The following is a 19,979-nucleotide window of genomic DNA, read 5'->3' as shown; positions in this document are numbered from 1 at the left end:
TCAGAGCCAGGCTTCAAACCCAACTGGGCAGAGTTTCACAGTGTCTCCCGCTGCCCAGTGTGGGTAGAAGGGAGGTGAGGCCCGAGGAAAGCGCGGGGCTCAGGGCTGCGGAGCCTGACTCTGCAGGTTTCCCATCTGGAACGATGAGGAGCAGAAGCTGGCAGCTTCCGAGGCAGATGAAAAGCCAACCTTCCTCAGATTGTTTTATTTAAAGCCAGATTCCTGACTGTTTGAAGCAGCTTGATTTTGGCAGAGCTTTTGCCTTTTTCTCCTTTTCCTCGCTGCTTCTAAACAGCCCTCGGAGATGAGGCAGTGCTTCCTTGCTGAGCGCCTCACTTGAAGCTGTGGAGAGACCTCTGCCTCTCCCACCCACCAGCGGCTGTGACAGCAGCTGAGCGACGGATGCGGCGTGCACAAGAAAGGCAGGGAGCCCTGCGCAGATCTGCACCTGAAGTAGAGACGCAGATGAAGTCTTTGGCTTTTATAGTGAGTTTCACCAGCATTAAACTTCATTTATATCTCTATAAATATATACGGTCCTGAATAGAGGCTTTATGGCTGCATTTATAAGTTCCGCCTCTCAATGGCACAGCCCGAGTCACCGCGAGGAGACAGACCTTTTACAGATGGCTCTGGCCTCTGCCCTTTCCAACACAGCCATTTGCAGGGCTCTCATCTGCTATTCAGGGTCCCGTGCCTCGGCCCAGATGGCCACTCTGGCCTCCTGCACCCAGCAGACATGGCTCTCTGGCCTTCTTGCTGCCCTCTCCTTTGCCTGCCTGTGCCCTCTCCCCACTGGTGCACAGCTGGCCAGCTGTCAGGAGGATGTAGACAGGGTGCGGGGCTGTCAGCTGACTTCCTCCTCACACCTGTCCCTTGAACTGGTCACTGCTGTTGACCTTGGCATTGACAAGCTCACAAGGGACATCAAAAGACACTTAAACAGGCTGGGCTGGCAAAATCTGGCTTATTAAGGAATGTGTTTTACAGAAATCTGTTTAGATAAACAGAGGATCCACACAAACGCCGGTGCCAGCAACTACAGGCTCTACTGTGCGAGGCAGGCAGCTTTTCTTTCAATGTACTTGCAGAGATAAATTCAAGGTAATCTATACAAACTTAAGGCTTTGAAATTGCACACCGTCAAAAAATTCAAACAATTACTCAAGCCCAGCCAGAAGGTGGCTGTTTAGATGTTCTTCTTATGAAACATAATTATAAAAGAAAGGGAGACATTTCATAAATAAAACTCGGAATGGCAGAAGAACCTGGAGGGAGGGGAATGGAGGAATTAAAGAACCCAACGGCTCCCAGCCTGAGGCTGAGTGCACAATGGGGCTCAAACCCACTGTCTCCTTCAGGCTCAGATTAGTTTCAGCTGGGTACGATTTCTAGGTAATTAATTGGGGAGAGGCATCTTTCAGATATTTTTAAATGTCAACCTGCAAGGCTCTTGGTACTAAAAGAGTAGACCAAAAACAAAAAAAAATTCCAACACATGCTCCTAAAATCAAAGTAAAACAAGGGCCGGCCCAACCCATTAGCACTGGAGGAGAATATAAAATCCAGGTTAGCCCAGATCATTGTTAGCTTGTTAAAATGCCAAGCGTCACAGTCTGCACCCACTCCCCAGGCCTCATGACACAGCAAGTGGCCCGGTTGTTCACAGAGGACATGTTCTAAGCCAGGCACTGTCCTGGGCACTTCGTACTTGTGCCCCACTTAGTGCCCACAAGAACTCCTTAAAGATAACAGGATGCTCTCCACAGGCTTTGAAGGGCATGGGGATGGAGCTTTTGACAAGAAATGTCAGGTTAAGCCAAGTTAGGTCATTCTCCAGGATCATACAGTCAGTACCTGGCAGAGGAGGACTTTGAAGCTAGAATTCCTGATTTTCACTCCCAGGTCTTGCTTCTTGCTACCTTTCTGCTTTGGGATCTGTGTCACTAAGGGTGGCAAAGGTTGTGACTATGACGCAAGCAAGAGACCAGCAAAGGCCCCAGACTCTACCATCTTCTCTCTGTGTGGCCCCGGAAGCTAACGAACCCCCCTCCCCAGGCTCCCTGCATTCTCTTTCTCTGGTCTTCTTGGGGGAGGGTGTTGCTGCCAGTTTGGCATGACCAGGGTCTTGCTTTTTCACTTGTCTGAAGCTTTTCCTTGTCGGTGTGCCTTCAGGTTTGTTCTGGGACAAAATTAGGAAACTGTGTACCACACCAGTACAGTGGCCCTCACAAAGAAGCCTCCGGAACTACGAGAGCTTCTTTTGCCCATTACTGGGAGAACCCAGTGAGACTAAGTAGCAGAGATTGATCTAGAGTCGAGTACACGGCAAGCACTCCTTAATTACCCCTATTATTATTACTGGAAAAGGGAAACAGTGTGCAAACCTTGTACTTAAGTTGAGAAGAGCCAACAGCGGATCAGAAAGTTTGCATTGGTCCCTGTCTTATTACCAGGTCCTGTGCTGGGCTCTGTCAGCCTTCACTGAAGAGGTAATCGAGATGGAGAATCACAGTGTTTTCATAGATAAAGATGAGCAATAATGCAAAATGCAGAATCCTCTAAATATGTTTAGGATGAATCACAGGGGCACCATCATTTATTGCTAAACGAATGGTAAAAACAATATAAGCATAGCATAACCACAACACAAGCATGGGTTGGTGGAGCTTGTCTGTAATCTCAGCCCTGGGCAAGCTGAGACAAGAGGATCTCTGTGAATCTGAAGCCAGCCTGGACTATATAGTGAATTCAAATTATGTAGTTCAAGCCAGCTTAAACTACATAGCAAAACTCTGTCTTTAAAAAGAAAGAAAGAAAGAAACAAAAAAGAAAGCAATATAAGCAGCTAAGACTGGAGTTTAACCTGAGTTTCAGTCCCAGTTCTACTGTTCTGCTCCTTCTCAGCTGTAAAATGTTGAGCAAGTTATCCTGCACCATGATGTCTCAGTCTCCTGGTTTGTAAAATGGGGATAATAGTGCATAATGTGGAGCCAATAAATGACACAAGGTATTTAAAGTGCTTATTAAGAGTAATAGCAGTGAACATTTATTAAGGGCATTCTGTGTGCCAAGTACTTGCTCTTCCCTCAGGAAATGCTGGCTAGCATGGTCATTAAGCAACAGGAAAACCCAAGCTGTCAGGGTGCAGGCATGTGGATTTTTAGACAGACTAAGATCAAAGACCAAATTCCAGCCCAGGGATGTTGCTAAGCAGTTGTAACATTTGCCATCCTGGTGGATTCTTCGTGGGATCAGTGCTGCAGACCTGTCTTTTCTCTCCCCTGTACCGTGCAGTATGACAGGGACTCATCCTCATTAAAGAACTGTGGATTCCTCTTAGGTCTCGATAACAACCTTGCACCAAGTCATCTGTAGCCAGAGCACAAGGAGTTATTAAAGCGGCCAAGTTCAGTTGAGTTCGGCAGTGCACTGCCCTAAGGACAGGGGTCCCTAGAAGAGCAGGGTTAGACCCTTCAGTGAGTTGTACTGAATCTGTCAGCTCATTTGTCCCTTAGGATTCCCCATCAAGTCTTGTCTTGTGACACAGGCCTGTGGAGGGTGACTGCTGGGCCTCTCCCACTCTGCTGGCACCTCTTTGGATAAGACTAGGGGACTCTGATGGGGGAAAGAGGAGAATTTGGGATTCAATTTCACTTAAACTGTGTCTCCTGTACACATCTATAATGAGGGCCCTGAGTTTGGAGACACTGTTGACTCAATACTTATTAGCTGTGGCAGGAAGTCACCTCCTTGGACCTTGTACGAAAGGGGGAAATATTAGCTCAGGTCTGTGCCACAGCCAGGAAGTCTCCCTTCCTTTTGGGTTGGAGACTAAAGCAGAGGCCAAAATTAAAGGGCAGGAAGAGGAAGCAATCCCAGTGTGAATCCTCAGATGAACGGATAAACAGATGTGGTGCAGGCATACAGTGGACTATTTTCAGCCATAGAAAGGGGAGAAAGGTGGGCACACATAACAACATGGATGAGCCCCAAAGACACTATGCTAGGTAAAATGAGTCACATAAAGGGACAAATATTGGAGGAGTCCACTTGTATAAGGTACACACGGTCATCAAATTCACAGAAATAAAGTGAAATGGTGTTGTCCAGGGGCTCAGGAAAAGAGGAAAGGGGAGTGATAAATTTCCAAATATGGGTGATGGTGATAGTTGCACCACTGTGACTGTATTTAATGCTACCAAACTATCTACTTTACAATGACCAAAAGGATACATAGAGTGAAAAGAAGAGAAAGAGTGGGATGCTGAATTCCCATTGCCCATTGACACATTCATTACTTACTGTGTTAAAAATGCACCAATAGTGCTCTAGCCCAAAGTCATGTTCCAAAGTAAAGATGTAGTGGGTCTGATATGTGGTTAGAAATAACTTTTAAACAATTCTATTTCAATTTTTCCTTCCCCACCGGACTTGCTCTTAGGAAGATGAAACTGTAATTAGGTAGGGAGTCTCATCTTTAATTAACGTAGCTCGAAATCAAGACGAGGCAAAGGTATCTCTGCTCTTCTGCCAAGTCATCTACTGCAGTTGGTTTTGTGGACATTATTTAGCGTTAGCTAAATTATTTAGCTACCACATTCCCCTCACTTTGCCTGTCTTCTAATTTTCCATGACCTGATGGCTTAGCAACCCAAAATCTACTTTGGGTTACCAAGTGGGAGAGATGATTCAAGAGCCTTCATAGAGGAGCCAGGTATTTAGCTCAGTGGCATAAGTGCCAGTCTGGCAAGCACGAGGTGATGAGTTTGATCCCTGGTACAAAAAAAAAAATTCTTCCTACAAAAGAGCTGTCTCATGCATGAACCCAGAAAAGGACAAAGCCCTGAAACCAAGTGCCCTAATGGATTGAGGACATAGCTCAGTGGTAAAGCACTTGTCTAGCATGCACAAGACCTTGCTTGGGTTGGATGCTCAGCACTGAAAACGCAGTAGAGGTTATAGTAAAAGTCTCTGAGTAGAAGGAGCAAGAGGAGAAGACTACTCATCAAGCATGCAAACAGGTCCATGACTTACTGGGCCCTATTTTGAAGTTTACTAAAGACCAATCTGCCAGAAACTCTTATTTTTCAGCTGAGTTAATTGAGGATCCCATGCTCAGACTGTGCACAGAATTCCTCATCTCTATCTAGAGCTCCTTAAATTAAAGATAGAATGGAAGGAAGAGAATTGGACTGGCAAAATGTCAGGATAAGTTGTGTGTGTGTGTGTGTGTGTGTGTGTGTGTGTGTGTACAGATTCTATGCACACAAGTACAACTCACAAACATCTATATATTCAACAGAGTCATTGAAATCTTCTCATAAGTCCTTTACTTCTTAATGGCAAAATAGGAAACAACACTCCCTACCTGAGAGCCCAGAGATGGGAACAAGTTGAATGCAGGAATCCCTGGACAGACTTATGATGGTCCATGAGTCTCAGCTAGCAGCCTCTGGTTCTATAGCCACCCCTGAATAAGGAAGAACACCACCCTCTCAGCCATGACCTTTGTGGATGGAGCTGAATGTCACAGCATAAGCGCTAAAACAGAGAACTCATTCTCTTTCCCAACAAGTAAGCTCACATTGGTGTCCTTTCCTCAGCTCTCTTTTCTGGGGCCCAGATGGGATGACTCATGATCCATCACCTAAATACAGAATTACACATTTTTAATAGAAATTTCAACTTAATCACTATGATCTATATCATCAAATAGCTCAGGTCAGCTCACAGAGAGCGGCCTCAGGGACTTCTACAATTCCTGTCTGGGCTTGATTGTTGGCTTCTATATCCATAGTTGGAAATGACCACTTGGCTTTCTAATGCCACTACCTCCAACTGGCATGTAGAAAGCATCCCTTCCTCACCCATTCTGCTATGCACCCAGAACTCTGAGAGGCTCTCTTAAAATTCTAGAATCCACATCTTTCAGTAACGCATTCAGCTATACCTTTCTACTGCACAATGCAGTAACATACACCATGGTGGTAGATATCAAAAAGTAATGTAGTTGGGGGAGAAAAGTTGGATCAGAAAGAAATATAAGGGAATTTTGTATATCTTGTTTGGAGATTAGTCCAATGAGTATACACAACTGCAAAAAATTAGTAATCTAAATATTTATATTTTATATGCAAGTCTACCATCTTCCAGATAAGAGATGGCGACCTGCAACCGTGGAGAATGGAGCAGGATGCTGCCTTTCTCCCTCCTTGCTGCTTTCTTCACCAGCTCTCGTCTCTCAGGGTCTCAGAGGCAGCCCAACGGAGTGTCCTCTGCTTGGTAAAGTAGATCTTAATATGAGAATATAGTGGCTTTCTCTCAAGAATTCTGGCAGATAGGAAGTCTAGGATTGCAAGAGGTTTCTGTACACAGGGTGAGTTTGTATCTAGTTCCCCACTTCTGGGTGTAGGACCCTGTCCTCTCCTGCTCTTTAGCCCTTCTCTCCACATTCTGAGCCACAGAGAAGCACCGAAGGTGGTCTCAGAGAAGGCTCATCGGAGAAACAGTCATCCAATACGTGAACCCATAAATGATTATCTATGGCAATGTTGCTGAGAAGAGTGCCTTCAGCTGGGATTTCTGGGGCTAGATGAGTGCGGCAGTCATGCGTATTACACTGGTTCAGCCTGGCTGCTGCCAGGCCAGGACTCCTTCACAGTAAGCACAAAGCTCTTCACCTGGCTTCTAGCCATTCTCCTGGCTGAGAAATAAAGGTCAGCAGTATCTGGAGACTTTGCACTAATTCTCATTCTTCACCAGGGGGAGGCCATTGCTCCACAGGGAGCTTACTAAAAGGTTTTGGTTGCAAATCTGTCTTCTGTGAGGCAATCCATTCCCGTTCTTCCATACATGATCCTTTTTGCAGGTGACGAGATATTAGTAGACCAGAAGTTCTATTTCTGCTTTTGCTACCCTCTGCCCTAATACTTTAAACATCTATGTCTCCTACTTTAAGAAATGGGCCCAATAATGAAACCAGGCACTTATTTGAGAGAGAATTTAGGGGCATTAATGAGATAATGACTATTAAATATGGTGACTTCAGTAATAAATGGTGGTTTTGAACAGGTCCACTGCAATGGCATGATTTTTTTTTTAAACGCCAGGGACATGTCATGCAGGAATCCATCCACTCACTTTTCCAAATAGAAGAATTTCAAGGACAGAAGGATTTAGAAATTGGAAATATGAATGAGTCAGAGTTGGATTCTAGTTATCTGCATTTGTCTGTTTCAATCTTTTCCCTTATCACATTACAACTTCTGACTCTTTGCCTCACTACTTTCTACTACCTGCCATTCTAAGGCGATACTCAAGCTGCTGGATTCAGTAGCAAGCACAGTAGAAAGAAAGAAAGAAAGAAAGAAAGAAAGAAAGAAAGAAAGAAAGAAAGAAAAAGAAAGAAAGACCACTTAATTCAGAACTATGTTTCTTACTCAAGAGGATCCCCAACCAGAGTCAGAGAATATTTTCTTCTTCTTCAAGGGCATGCTCATGGTACTCAATTAAAAACAGAACAAAAAGCCATCACACTTGGAGTTTATCAGGACTGAAAGAGTGAACTCCCCCACCTCTTAGACCTCCCCTGCCTCAATATATTTAAATGAAGCTACTAGAACCTTACAGAGTAAATGTAAGGCTTGATTTTTACAAGAAGCCACATCACTTTAAAATTCCCCTTGGGAGACTAGCTGACATGACTTGAAGAAAATCCCAACACCACTTGTTGAATTGCCCCACATAAGTAGGTTTGGGCAGGACCAAAGTGGGTGTGGCAGGCAGGTAGTGGCTCCAAGGCAAAAGTAAGGCAGATACAGGTAATCAACTGAATGCACTCAAAGGGCCAGGAGGCAGGAGGGAGAGAGAGCAGTGCAAAAAAGTATTAACACTGACGTGAAGTAATGTGGAGCTTCTGTTTGTGGGCCCTCTCAGTGCTGGAGGAGCACAGAGTAATCTTCCTGAGTCAGGGGCCAGACTAAATTCACTTCTGCTTCTCCAGACACATGGAGACACACCTTTATTCTGAGCTGTTTTTCATTGCCAAATGCCCCAGAAAATAGGGCAGAACAGACTTTTGTCCTCTTTCCAACCACAAGTAGCCAATGATGAGAGAAAAGTAGAGGGCACCTCCTGTCTCCTTGCAAATGTAGCCAACCTCTGCAAGGCTCAAGACATGGGTACTGTCCCACCACCATGCAATCAGAGAGATCCTGCACAGTGTGAGCCTAACCTGTTGCACCCACCCATTAGCATGAATTTACACCAGGGGAAAAAGTAAAAGGTCAGGTTGGGCTCTCTCCACAGCAAGAACCCGGAGAATCCTGGAGAAACTGACATTTAAAAAAATCACCTCTTACAAGCTCCCTTGGAGGAGCGTAACTTTTAACACTACCTTCACTCCCAGTCCCCAAGCTTCCTTTCCAAAGCATTCCCACCATGGAGGGCTTGTTGGGAAAGAGTTAAAGAAGGTGCACGATTAATTTCCCAACACTCCTTATCTACATACAAAAAGAACAACCTCACTCAGAGGCACAGAGTAACCACCAGCAATTGAGCTCAGTCTTCACCTGTCTTATGCAACAGTACACACTCAAAAACACTCAGACGCATTGCAAGCCCAGGGTCCACAACCCTCTTTAATTAGGAGACAGTTTTGCACCTTTCTTTTCCTACGCAGAACCCAGCTCTCCCGGCAGCAGAGAGAGATACAACCTCATTGCCAAAAGCCTAGCCGGAACACACAGACACACAGGAACCAAAATGCATCTCATCGCTCTCCCTGGTGCTGAAACACGCTAGCAAGGAAGGGAACGAGTGGAGCGCTCTGGACTTACCAGGGCAGGGGGTGGCAGCCAGGAGGGAGAGCAGCTTCTTGCGAAGAGAATTCTTGTCTCTCAGGGCTGGAGCCAGCTGATGCTCTCACCTAAGAGCCCACCGGTCTCCGTTTTTTCCCTTCCTCCCTTTCTGAGAGGAGGCTCTACAGCAGGGCTGCGAGTGGAAGGAGAAAGAAGAGACAACCAAAATAAGATCAAAAAGTCAGGTGGCTTTACTCCACTAGTGGCAATTCCTTGGGTCAGGAAAGACCCCCCTCCTCTCTCTCTCCCTCTCTCTGGGTCTGCTCCTATCTCTGCGTGTTGAGCCAACAGCTTTAACACAGTTGGTTCCTGCCTCTGACGTGAGCGAGATGGGAAGTCTGGAGCTGCTTTGCCGTCTCTCTCTCTCTCTCTCTCTCTCTCTCTCTCTCTCTCTCTCTCTCTCTCTCTCTCATGCGCTCTCTCTTTTCCTCTCTTGCTGAAATTTCAGCAGCATATTTTTTTAGCCTGTTTTTTCCGTCTCTTTACAAGCATCCCCCTAGTGGACAGAAAAGAAAAGCATCTCCAGTTCTCTTGAACTGTCTGGATTCCAGCATAGAAACACTCCCAGCACCCACAGGCTTAGTGACTGCAACCAGACAGCTCGGTTTCTGAAGAGGACAGTCTTCCCTCTGGATAACCTAGTAGTAAGAGAGAGGGAGAGGTAAGGAGTTTTTGAGGCTCCTTTGCCCACAATAGCAAGAAAAGTGAAGGGAAGAATGAGATCTGGGGAGTGCACTTGGGAGCAGAATGTTTTGGAATAAGGTCAGTTGTGAGGTTGCCAAGTATTTAAGGTCCTGGCTCTGTAGAAGGAATCGTCCAAAGTATCAGGGTCTGCAGCTACGTGAGGAATGTGCATACCCAGCACACCCAGGGATGGCAGGGGGAATTCCAGGACCAAGGGGACAGTACCTAATTAGCACTTTATCCAACTCGATAATTTAGCTTTAATGAAAGCTAACATGGGAACTACCTGGGAAGATATGACCTGAGAACATCCCAGGGAGATAGAAGTGGTCTTGTTGGACATATGGAGAGCCTCAGCAGAGAAGGGGCCTCAGGGGGTCTCTGCTCCCAAGATCACAAAGGATATGCAACTCTCTTTTACACACACAACTTCACATCCCCCTTAAAGGTGTCCTAGTGCTGTATCGAGCTCTACGAACTTGAGCCCTACTGCCACTCCTTGACTGGACATTTTGCTTCTCTACAGCTCAAGCTCACTGTTTGTAAAATGTGGATAATGCTGCCCCCTCCCTACTGAACAGGAATGTTGAGCGATTGGTATAATATAGAGACCCAGAACTTCAGGCTTGGCAGGAAATTTGAAGGTAATCTTATCCAAACACTCTTCTTATGTTTAACTCGTCTTTTGCAAATAATAATAGTTAGAATTTATAGAGTATTCACAGCAGCTGTTGGTACTTCTATAAGCATTTACATGTAGGGTCATTTAACCCATGCAATAATCCTATAATGTGAATGATATGATTGCATTTTATAGACTTGGAAATTGAGGTACAGAGAATGAAATAACTTCCTTTAACATCACGCAGTTAGTGCATAACGGGTGGGGTTGGGACATGGGCCATCTGACCTGAGAGCTTCCTTTCTAAACCATCATGTGCAATAAATGTCACTCCAGAAGTGACAACATCTAAAATAGAGGACAGCACCATAGTGATCATTGCTTCTATTTATGATAAAGTGCCTAGGTTGTTATAATAAATTTACATGTCACTGAGTTTTTAAAACAAGATATTTACAACTATGGGTGCCAAACAAACTATGGGATTGCTATTGCTGATGAGAATCCCCTAGGAAAATTAATTTTCTTAGAGATTTGTGTAGCTTCACATATAGAAAACTAGTCATAAATCTCATGAGATTGGAAACCATTGGGCTTTAGCATCAGATCAGAAAACAGATCACATAATTTCTGTATCAAAACAGATGCCGCACAGTGCCTAGCGCCATGCTAGGAGGGAGCCAGTGATTTGATGAACTAAATTGTTGCAATGCAAGCTAATAAGCACTCCATGAGATATTGGCATTTCTTCAGAATCCCAGAATCGTAAATTCCTTACCTAACGTGGCTTACTTTTTTTTCACTTTCCTTGGGTCAAAAGTGAGTGAGGAGATCAAAAATGGAATATACTAGTTAACAGATTGTGGTTCCTGTCTTCATAGAGTTTCCAGTTTCTCAGTGTGCAAAGAAAAAGCAAGAGAAACAGATCTTTCTAGTTCAGAGACTAAGTAAGTGCTGAGACAGGGGCAAAGGCACCATCATAAGTAAGCATGTGGAAGAGACCACTACTCCTTGAAAGCCGAGGACCTTGTAAGGAGTAATAACATCTAAGCTGATGCCTGAAAATGCCATGTTTTCTCAGCAAGCCGAGGGTGGGACCTGAAGCTGATTACATGGTACATGCAAGCTTACTAAAACACAGCACAGTTTGAATCTTCCAAGGTGAGAATTACCCTCCTATTTACAAATGGAGAAACTGTGGAAACAACGTAAGTGTCCATCAACTGTGGAATGGATAAAAAAGTTGTGGTATTTTTATACAATGGAGTACTACTCAGCTATAAAGAATGATCACATTGAGATATTTACTAATAAATGGGCGCAACTTGAAACCATACTCATAAGCGAAATAAATCAAACTCACATGTATAAACACCGTATAGTCTCCCTAGTGTAAGAAATAGTAAGAGCACATAACAGTTTATGGTAATCATGATTCCTCACTACATTGTTTTGAAACCTTATAGTAATCACATTGGTTAGTTGTAATGGGTTTGTCCTTGTTTGTTTGATTTTATTAACTATGATGGTATGAACAGCTAATTTGAGGGAAACAAGTCATTATAATAGCCAGTACTGGTATATCATCTTACTCTGAAGTCCTACCATGCTCTTGCTCTTCTGTTTCCATTGGCTCTATCATGTTGTATCTTACTGAATTGTATTACCTGTGAAAGTATAAACAAATTTTATATGGAAAATGAGATAATATAGTAGCCATCATTTGTTTTCTGTTATTTGGTTCTGAATTCCCTGTAATACTCATTCTCTTGAATGTTTCAATACTATTTTGTTATGTTTGATACTATTGTATATGAAGTTATACTCAACTATTTCAAAGAAAGAGACATTGTGGTAGTTACTGTTAATTATGGGTTGTCTTCTAGTGAAATTCTGTGTTGTTTCTATTGTTCAGTTCTGCTCTGTTTTGTTATGTCCTGTTTTGTCTTAATCTCTTTAAAATAAAAATTAAAAAGTAAAAAACAAATGGGGAAACTGAGGTTAAGTGGCCTAATTAGGATCACAGTTCTACTAAGGTCAGAACACCAACTCACAATCATTCAAAGCACATGTCTTTGATTCTAGGAGCACCCTCTTTTGAGACATCATGCTGTATTTTGTCACGTAGACATACACACACAATTTATTTAATAAAGTGCTTCAACAGCACACATGGTGACAAAGTGAAGATGTGGCAACTACGAGAAGCAGAATGTGTGCCCCATCACCATGAGATGAGAAGGCCACAGGCAGACACTAGTTAGCTCAAAAAAGAGGAAATTCAGGATGACAGAATTGTTTTTGCTGGATGTGAAGTTAGCAAATGTATTGGAGAGTAGGAATATATTTGAAGTACGAAGTTGCTGACTACTTGCCATTGAAAGGGAGAGAGAATGTGGAAAGGGCATATTCAGGTGAAGTGTTATGGAAGTTGAGAGGAGGAAGTGGTTCTTCTGCTTCGGAAGGATGATGGGGCCTTTGCAGGGGATTTGGCCACTTTGCTCAATCTTTAAAATGTAGGATTATAAATAGCGTTCCATTGCACCCAGACATTTTATGTGTAGAAAACGTGAGAGCTGAGTCATGTTAACAAATGGTGGGACATTGATTAAAGGGAGAGAAGAGGATCATTTTAGGCAGAAGCATGACACACTGAGAGACAGATAGTTTTTGGAAGAGTGGAGAAGTGAGATTGATGAATGAATGTGTTTCAGGACATGTAAAATGGGGCAAGATGTAAAGATATATAGTACTGGAAATGTCTATGCAGTGGTTGGAATATGAATTTGGAGTTCAGACTGAGCTTTGGGATTATGATATAAATCTAGAGCCCATTTTCTTGGATATGATGGTCGATGGATAAAACCGTAGCAGGAGAGAAAGTGAAGAAGATTAAGGACAGAATTCCAGCTCTATTTTCTTAATGCATGGGTCAAATTTTATGTTTCTTTAGTTCATGAGATGAAAGTGCTTGATACCCAAGAGTTATCTACAAAATACTTATAGATTGACTCAACAATAACTCAAAAATATTAATGAAAGATAATACTGTATTGGGTTGAGGTCAACTATTGGCTCCTTGTTTTCTGGTCTACTCTTTTAGCAGACAATGACCTACCACAATTTTCCATTTGGAGGCTGATAGTCAGCTTTCCTGGAGCTTGGTTTTCCTGGCCTCTGAACTTGCTTTTCCTGGAGCTCTCCAGCTCCTGAATCCTCCTCTGAGTTGATATTTCTATCCATTCTTGCAGCTAGGCCAAACTGAGCATCTCCTCAGACCCTCAGATATCTCCAGAGAATCAGGAGCCACAGTGTGGTCACCAGGGTATAATTTCCCAAGGAAATACCAGTATCAGGGCCAGCATTCTGAAAGGCCCTAGGATCCACCCTTCCAGAACTTTGCAAATAGTTTTTTCCTTTGTTTTTCTGATCCCAAATCTTTTCCCCAGAGCAAATATAAGGTAGCTAGGTAGTTTATGCAGTTTTAGAGTGACTCTATGACCCACACCAGGAAAAACGTCTTGTCATGACCTTCCCACCCTGCCTTCACACCTAATTACACAGACCTAATTACAACAAGCCATTCGCTGCCATATTCTACAGGTAGAGGGCCCAGGAGTGACATCCTATAATTAGGAGGTCAGGGTGTTTGTTACAGTGACAAGGAAATAAGCAACACTTCTAAACCAAAGAAGCATTTTAGCCCTGTCTGGGAGGAGGGAGAAGACTGTAGGGTCCCAGGGTTCTGCCACAGAACCTGGATTCACTTCCATACCACAACACTTAGCATATTGCACTGAGGTAGCTTCTGTAAAGACTTGGAGTTTATTCCTTCCCAAGATCTCCCTGGCAGACACTTGGGTGCCAAACATTCAGGCCATCCTGAAGAAGCTGCCCTGAGGTCTCCTAGGCCTTTCAAATTGGAGCCTTTGCCCTATTCCTTCGCATAGGGCTTGTGATGAAAGGGAAGAGCAAGGAGCAGAAATTGCCAATAGTCAGAGCTGTCTAATGGCCCAGCTCAGGAAGGACAGCCACTTGTCAGAACGTAGAGACATTGGAGCATTAGCTGGGTGGTTGGAGTAAATGACTCATCCATTTCCTTTCAGCTCAGATAATGTGAAATTGTATTGTCCTAATGACTAAGCAATGTGCTTAGGAAGGACTATTTCCGGATCTGGGACTTATTTTCCGGGAGATGGAGGAGAGGGCTTCTTAAAGATGACCCTGAGCATAATGTAGCTGAAATGCTAACTCTCACATGGATACAGAATCCCCTGTCCCCTTAAAGCCAGGGCTAGACTTGATTCTGTCCCTGCCTGACTCAGCATGACTTGGTCTCCTCTTTGCACAATAGGAATGGTGTGTGGGAAGAGGTCAGGTGTGCCAGCTACTACTGCAGAGACAGGATGACTGATCTTATAGATGAGTAAAAGTGGCCCCAACAAGTCTCTAGACCATCAAGGTATACAATGAACACACAAGAAGAGCAAGTCCTATAAGTGGGAACTTTGCTGAAAAGCCAGGATCTGCCTGCTGTTAGTGAACCAGTAGGAAGGGATCACTGCCCCAAATCTCTCTTCTATTCTGGTGTCACAAGACAGTAAATTCCTTCATGGTAGACTGTTGGAGCTACTTGAATATGTCTTCCCCATTCCATTCTTGTTTTTCTAGAATCAAATCTGCCCATCCTTCATCCCGGACACTGCCTTTGATCTAAGTCTGGCCTTAGAAGTTCCTCATTCCTACAGACATAATGAGGGGCTTGGAGCTTGGCATGTATTCCAAGAAGAGCCCATCAGAATCTTCCTCAAAAATTGAGTAAAGAAGTCTTTTTAATGGGTTGCCGACTAGGAGTTGTATACCTAAACTTGACCATAGTCATTTTCCCTGACTTTATAGAGAAATTTGATCTATGTTTACAAATAATGATGCCAATACCCAGCAGAAAATAGAGCCAAATACTAGGACAAAAAAACCCCAGACAATATTGTTTAAGGCCCTTGAGTCAACCAGCCCTGAATTCACAGTTAGGTGGGCCAATAAACGCTCTTTCACTTTTGCTAATTCGGGCTGGGTTTTTGTAGAGCTAGCTTAACTTTTGAATCTTCTAAGGTTCATGGAAAATTCCAGTCCCTCTTAGGTTTACGCCTTCATACAGAATCAGGAATACCGAAATGGGAAGCTGACAACTGGCTATTGCTTGGAACATCAGATCAAATGCAGGAAAGGGGGCTGGATTGGGCACACAGGAAGAAAGATAAACCTTCCCTTCCGTGTCATTCTGCTGAGGCACGAGTTCTGAGACCCAAGCACCTTCTCTTGGAGAGTGGGATAATAAGGTGACTGTCACCACTTCTATCTGGAAGATGGGAGAACAAGGGAAGCAGTGAGTGGGACCTGCCTCAGAGTATGTGTTAGTTAGGAGAGTTCAGTGCTTACCTGTGCTTCCAGACAAAAAGGCTATATGTAGAGGACCAGTGACTACTGGTATAAGGGGGCTTTGTTGTCATTTGTGAATTCCTCACCTGCCCTAGGATGTAAACCCCAGGGACCACATTCATCCATGACAAGCCTGTCCTTCTCCACCCCTAGAATCCCAGCGTGTTCAGTCTGGAACAACACCTCCAGCCTCTCAGTTCCCTTGGTTCCTGTTTGGGCACAGCTGGCTCAGACTTAGAGCAGTCTTCCTGTTCTGGGAAGCTGCAGCCCTCAATCGATGTGAGCAAGTTTGAGCTATCTCACTGTGAGGCAGGCACCCTGTATGCCTCAAGCTTCTGTGTGTAGGATTCATCCAGCTGCAGCCTGCCTGAGGAGGCCATCCACTGGGTGATGGAATGCTAGCCAAGGAGGGGTGCAGCTGAGACCCTGGCTCCCCAGCCTGCCTGCCAGCCGACAGGAATCGTTATCTACATCCAGAGAGTGAGCCAGGCTTCCCACACTAAATTAGCAAGAGCCAAGCAGATGTCTCCCTTCAGTGCAGCAAAGATTTAGATGGGAAGGAGCCGGCTTCTTTCCCCTTGTGTTACAGACAAGGACAACAAGAGAACCTAGGGCAGGTGCCTTTCCTGTACCCGCAACCTACCAGCTCTGCACTGCCCACCCTGCCCTCCATTTTTACTCTCTCTGGATGCCCCGGGCCAGGTTTCCTTCCTCATAAACTTCTCACTCTGATTTGGTTCCTAGAGCCCTAGCTTTCATTACCTATGGTCTTTGAATAAGAAATAAAGGCCCCAGGGGCTGGAGATTTAGCTCAGCGGCATAAGTGCCTGCCTTGCAAGCACACAGTTGAGAGTTCAATCCCTGGTACTGATTTTAAAAAAGAAAGAAAGAAAAAAAAAAAAAAAAAGAAACAAAGGCCCCATGTCAGGGGTGCAACTTTTGTGTTTGCTGTTTTAGAAATGTCAAACCTTCCTCACAGCGTCTTTCCCTTGAGCCCCACACCACCTTCCTCTCTCAGTCCCCACTCCTGTGGGACACCCCTGGACTGAGACACTTGACCCTGCATAGCTCACGAAAGTCACTAAAGTTTGACCATCTGAGTTCCCTCCAAAATTCACGTTGAATCTTAATCTCCAAGGCAAAAGTCCTAAAAGGTGGGCTCTGTGGTGTGACAAGACCATGAGGACTTCACCCTCAAGAATAAAATTAGTGATCTTATAACAAGGCTTGAAGGAACTAGGTGAGGCCCTTCTGCCTCTCAATTCCTTCTGTCATAGAAGGACACAGCAACGTGGCACCATTCTGAAAGGAGAGACAAGGACAGGTTCATCAGACACTGAACAGTGGCAGTTCGACCTTGGACTTCTAGGCCTCCCGCACCATGAGAAACTCATTTCTATTGCAATCTTGCATGACTTCACAACAGGGTGACATCCTGCGAAATGCAAAGTTAGACAATTTCGTCATTGTGTGAACATTGTAGAGTGTACGTACAAAAACCAAACAGCTAGGATGTTACTAAGTGATGTAGTAGATGGCTATATATATAGTAATGACTGTATAAACCATCCATTCTCAAATATTTTGTTATAGCAGCACAAATGGACTATGCTGGGGACAGGACCATGGTCTGTTCTGGATTGCTGTCATTGTCCTACGACCCTGTGTCCTTCATTGCTCCTTGGACTGAGCTCTGCAGCTGAGTCCTCCCACGTGCAGAGGTCACACTGATGTGTCATTTCTCAGCGCGGATGCACTGCAGGTGGGAGAGAATAATGGGAAGGCACGGCTTCCTCGCTGGGCCACCCTAGTGAGTTCTTGATCTGGCATCTGTACTCTGAGAGTCTGGTAAAGATACGATGCCCTTCCATTTTCTCAGGTGTAACACTGAGATTGCAGCGGTCTCTTCCTCCCAAGGCAGCTGCCGTAGTACATGGTTAATTCACTCCTACCTCCTCCCATCTGGAGAGAAGGAGATAAAAAGGGATGTTATGGGCAGGGCGATGTGGAACAAATAGCACTGAGAATGGCATGTGAGGGTCACGATTGTTAAGGAAAGACGGGGGTTAAAGCCAAAGGGAGAGCTGTAGAAATTAGAAGGGAGGAGAATAAGTCTTCACTAGACAGTGGTATATTAAGAAAAAAAGACAGAAAGAAATACAGGAAGTGCATATTAAAGACTTATAGAAAAAGCCAAACGGGGCCACAGTGCCAGTGGGTACTAGTGTTGCATTTCTGAAAATTGGAAAATGTTCCTCTGGAACATCTCTAGAACCTCTGTCACCGGGTGCTCAACGTGCTCACTACTATTCAACAAATATTTCTGAATATATATATAAATAAACTTTACAGATAAATGTTCTTCTGGACTTAGCATTTCCCTGCCCTTTTGCTGGGCTTAACATGAATAGGACTCTAGAACTTTGGTTCTGGGGATCTTGTCAGGTTCTGTCTAAAGAAAAAAAAGCAAAAATTTTCAGTGTTGAAGGAGGCAGGAATGAGACCAGGGCACTGTAGAGGTGGATTTAAACTTCTACAAGGCCACTTCTCGGATACACAATTCTGCCTAGTGGTCTGTCTCGCCATGTACCAGTGCCTTAAAGGGATGAGGTTGTGACTCGTCTCCTGGTGCCGTATGGGCCATTGGGACAACGGGTGAGAGTTTTGAAAGCAGTGCCTGAAATACAGTAGGAACTCGACAGTGGCTTGTTGATCTGAACACCTGCCTGCACAGCCTGTAGTGCTCCCTCACTGCTGGACCCCTCAGAGCCATCTTTCCTGACACCTCCTCTGAAATGACCATCGATACTGTCACCTTCCAGTGGCCCCTCTCAGTTCATATTTTACCATATCCCTCAGTCCCGGGGGGCATCTGTTCACGGTGCTCCATGGGTGCTACTTTTCCAGCCCCTCTCACACTGCTTTTTAAATTTTAGTTTGAGACAGAATCTCACTAAATTGCCAAATTGCCCAAGTTGAGCTCAGCCTCTCAGAGCGCTGGTGTTACAGATGTTGTGCATCACCATGCCCAGCTCAGTTCACCTTCCTGAGTGTTTGTTGTCCAATTCTCCATTGCACTTATTCTCCCAGAGGGCAGCCCCTGCCTGAGCCATGCCCTGCAGCCTAGAACAGTGCCTGGCTCCACCCAGCACTTTCCATATATTAGTTCCCAGTCACTGTTAGTGCCTCAGGGCAAGTTTTATGGCACGTAGCAAGGTTTTGAATCAGGATAAACAGGATTTAAGCCTTCCCTTTCCTACCTTAAGAAATGTAAGCTGAGCTCCTGTTTTTACTTTTGTAGAATAAAAAAATATATATACCATGGGGTGATTGTGAAGATTAAGGAAAATGATGGCACCTGGACAGTGATTGACATCCAGGGACGGCTCATTAAATCCTTGTAGAGTGAGTGAATGAAGGAAGGAGAGACTGCGCAGACTCCTTTTTTTCGGATCTCCCACCTTCCTGGCTCCCTCGCCCTTCCTTCCCTGCCCCAGGCTGGCACACTGGGAGCCCTGCTAATCCTTCAGCCACAGGGCATCGGTCCCACCAAGTTCCTGCTAGCAGCAGCAATCTGGATCCGTGTTAGAAGTTATTACCCTTTAAAGCCAGGGTCGCCCATTATTTTAGCTCAAGTGCCACAAATATGGAACAGATTTTGCCAGAAGCACCAAAATGGCCAGAGGAACATTTTCCAATTTTCAGAAATGCAACACTAATACCCACTGGCACTGTGGCCCCGTTTGGCTTTTTCTATAAGCCTTTAATATGCACTTCCTGTATTTCTTTCTGTCTTTTTTTCTTAATATGCCACTGTTTAGTGAAGACTTATTCTCCTCCCTTCTAATTTCTACAGCTCTCCCTTTGGCTTTAACCCCCATCTTTCCTTAACAAACGTGACTCTCACCTGCTATTCTCAGTGCTATTTGTTCCACATCGCCCTGCCCATAACATCCCTTTTTATCTCCTTCTCTCCAGATGGGAGGAGGTAGGAGTGCCACCATCATGAGGCCCAGGTCAGGAGACCCCAGTGGGTGTCCATCCCTTCCTCTTCAAGCAGTCACAGTGATAGCTCTGGCTTAGTTTCACCATGGCATTTTTCTGTCATTCTGTTAACAAGTGGAAAAACTTGCAAGCCCAGTTAAAACAATACAAAGACTCTGTGGGACGGGGAGTTGTTGGTAGCTCTCAGAGCACAGGTTCTAATCTTGGCCAGGGATTTAGCACTCTCCCCAAGGCCCGTCATCCTTCCCCTCCTCATCTACCTATAAGCAGTTGAATTCAAATTTCCTCTTCTGAAAAAAATGACAGCAATCATTACTGTGGTCTCCACACCCCTTAAAAAGGGAATGAGTTTACAGCCTCTAGACATC

The 19,979-nt window shown here is 44.6% G+C and overlaps 1 protein-coding gene across 1 annotated transcript in view; it reads right to left on the bottom strand.

Moving 5' to 3' along the window:
* Tnr (tenascin R) overlaps window positions 1-9,258 on the bottom strand; it is a 427,384-nt gene extending 418,126 nt beyond the window's left edge. Inside the window, exon 1 of the mRNA XM_003474657.5 lies at window positions 8,841-9,258. The gene's annotated coding sequence lies outside the window, so the exon portion shown is untranslated. The remainder of the gene's footprint in view (window positions 1-8,840) is intronic.
* Between the last annotated feature and the right edge of the window lie 10,721 nt (window positions 9,259-19,979).

Source organism: Cavia porcellus, unplaced genomic scaffold (assembly GCF_034190915.1).
Source record: "Cavia porcellus strain 051 isolate PalLab524CR breed Dunkin Hartley unplaced genomic scaffold, mCavPor4.1 scaffold_29, whole genome shotgun sequence".
Lineage (NCBI taxonomy): Eukaryota > Metazoa > Chordata > Mammalia > Rodentia > Caviidae > Cavia > Cavia porcellus.
This window is presented reverse-complemented; position numbering and strand designations above follow the sequence as displayed.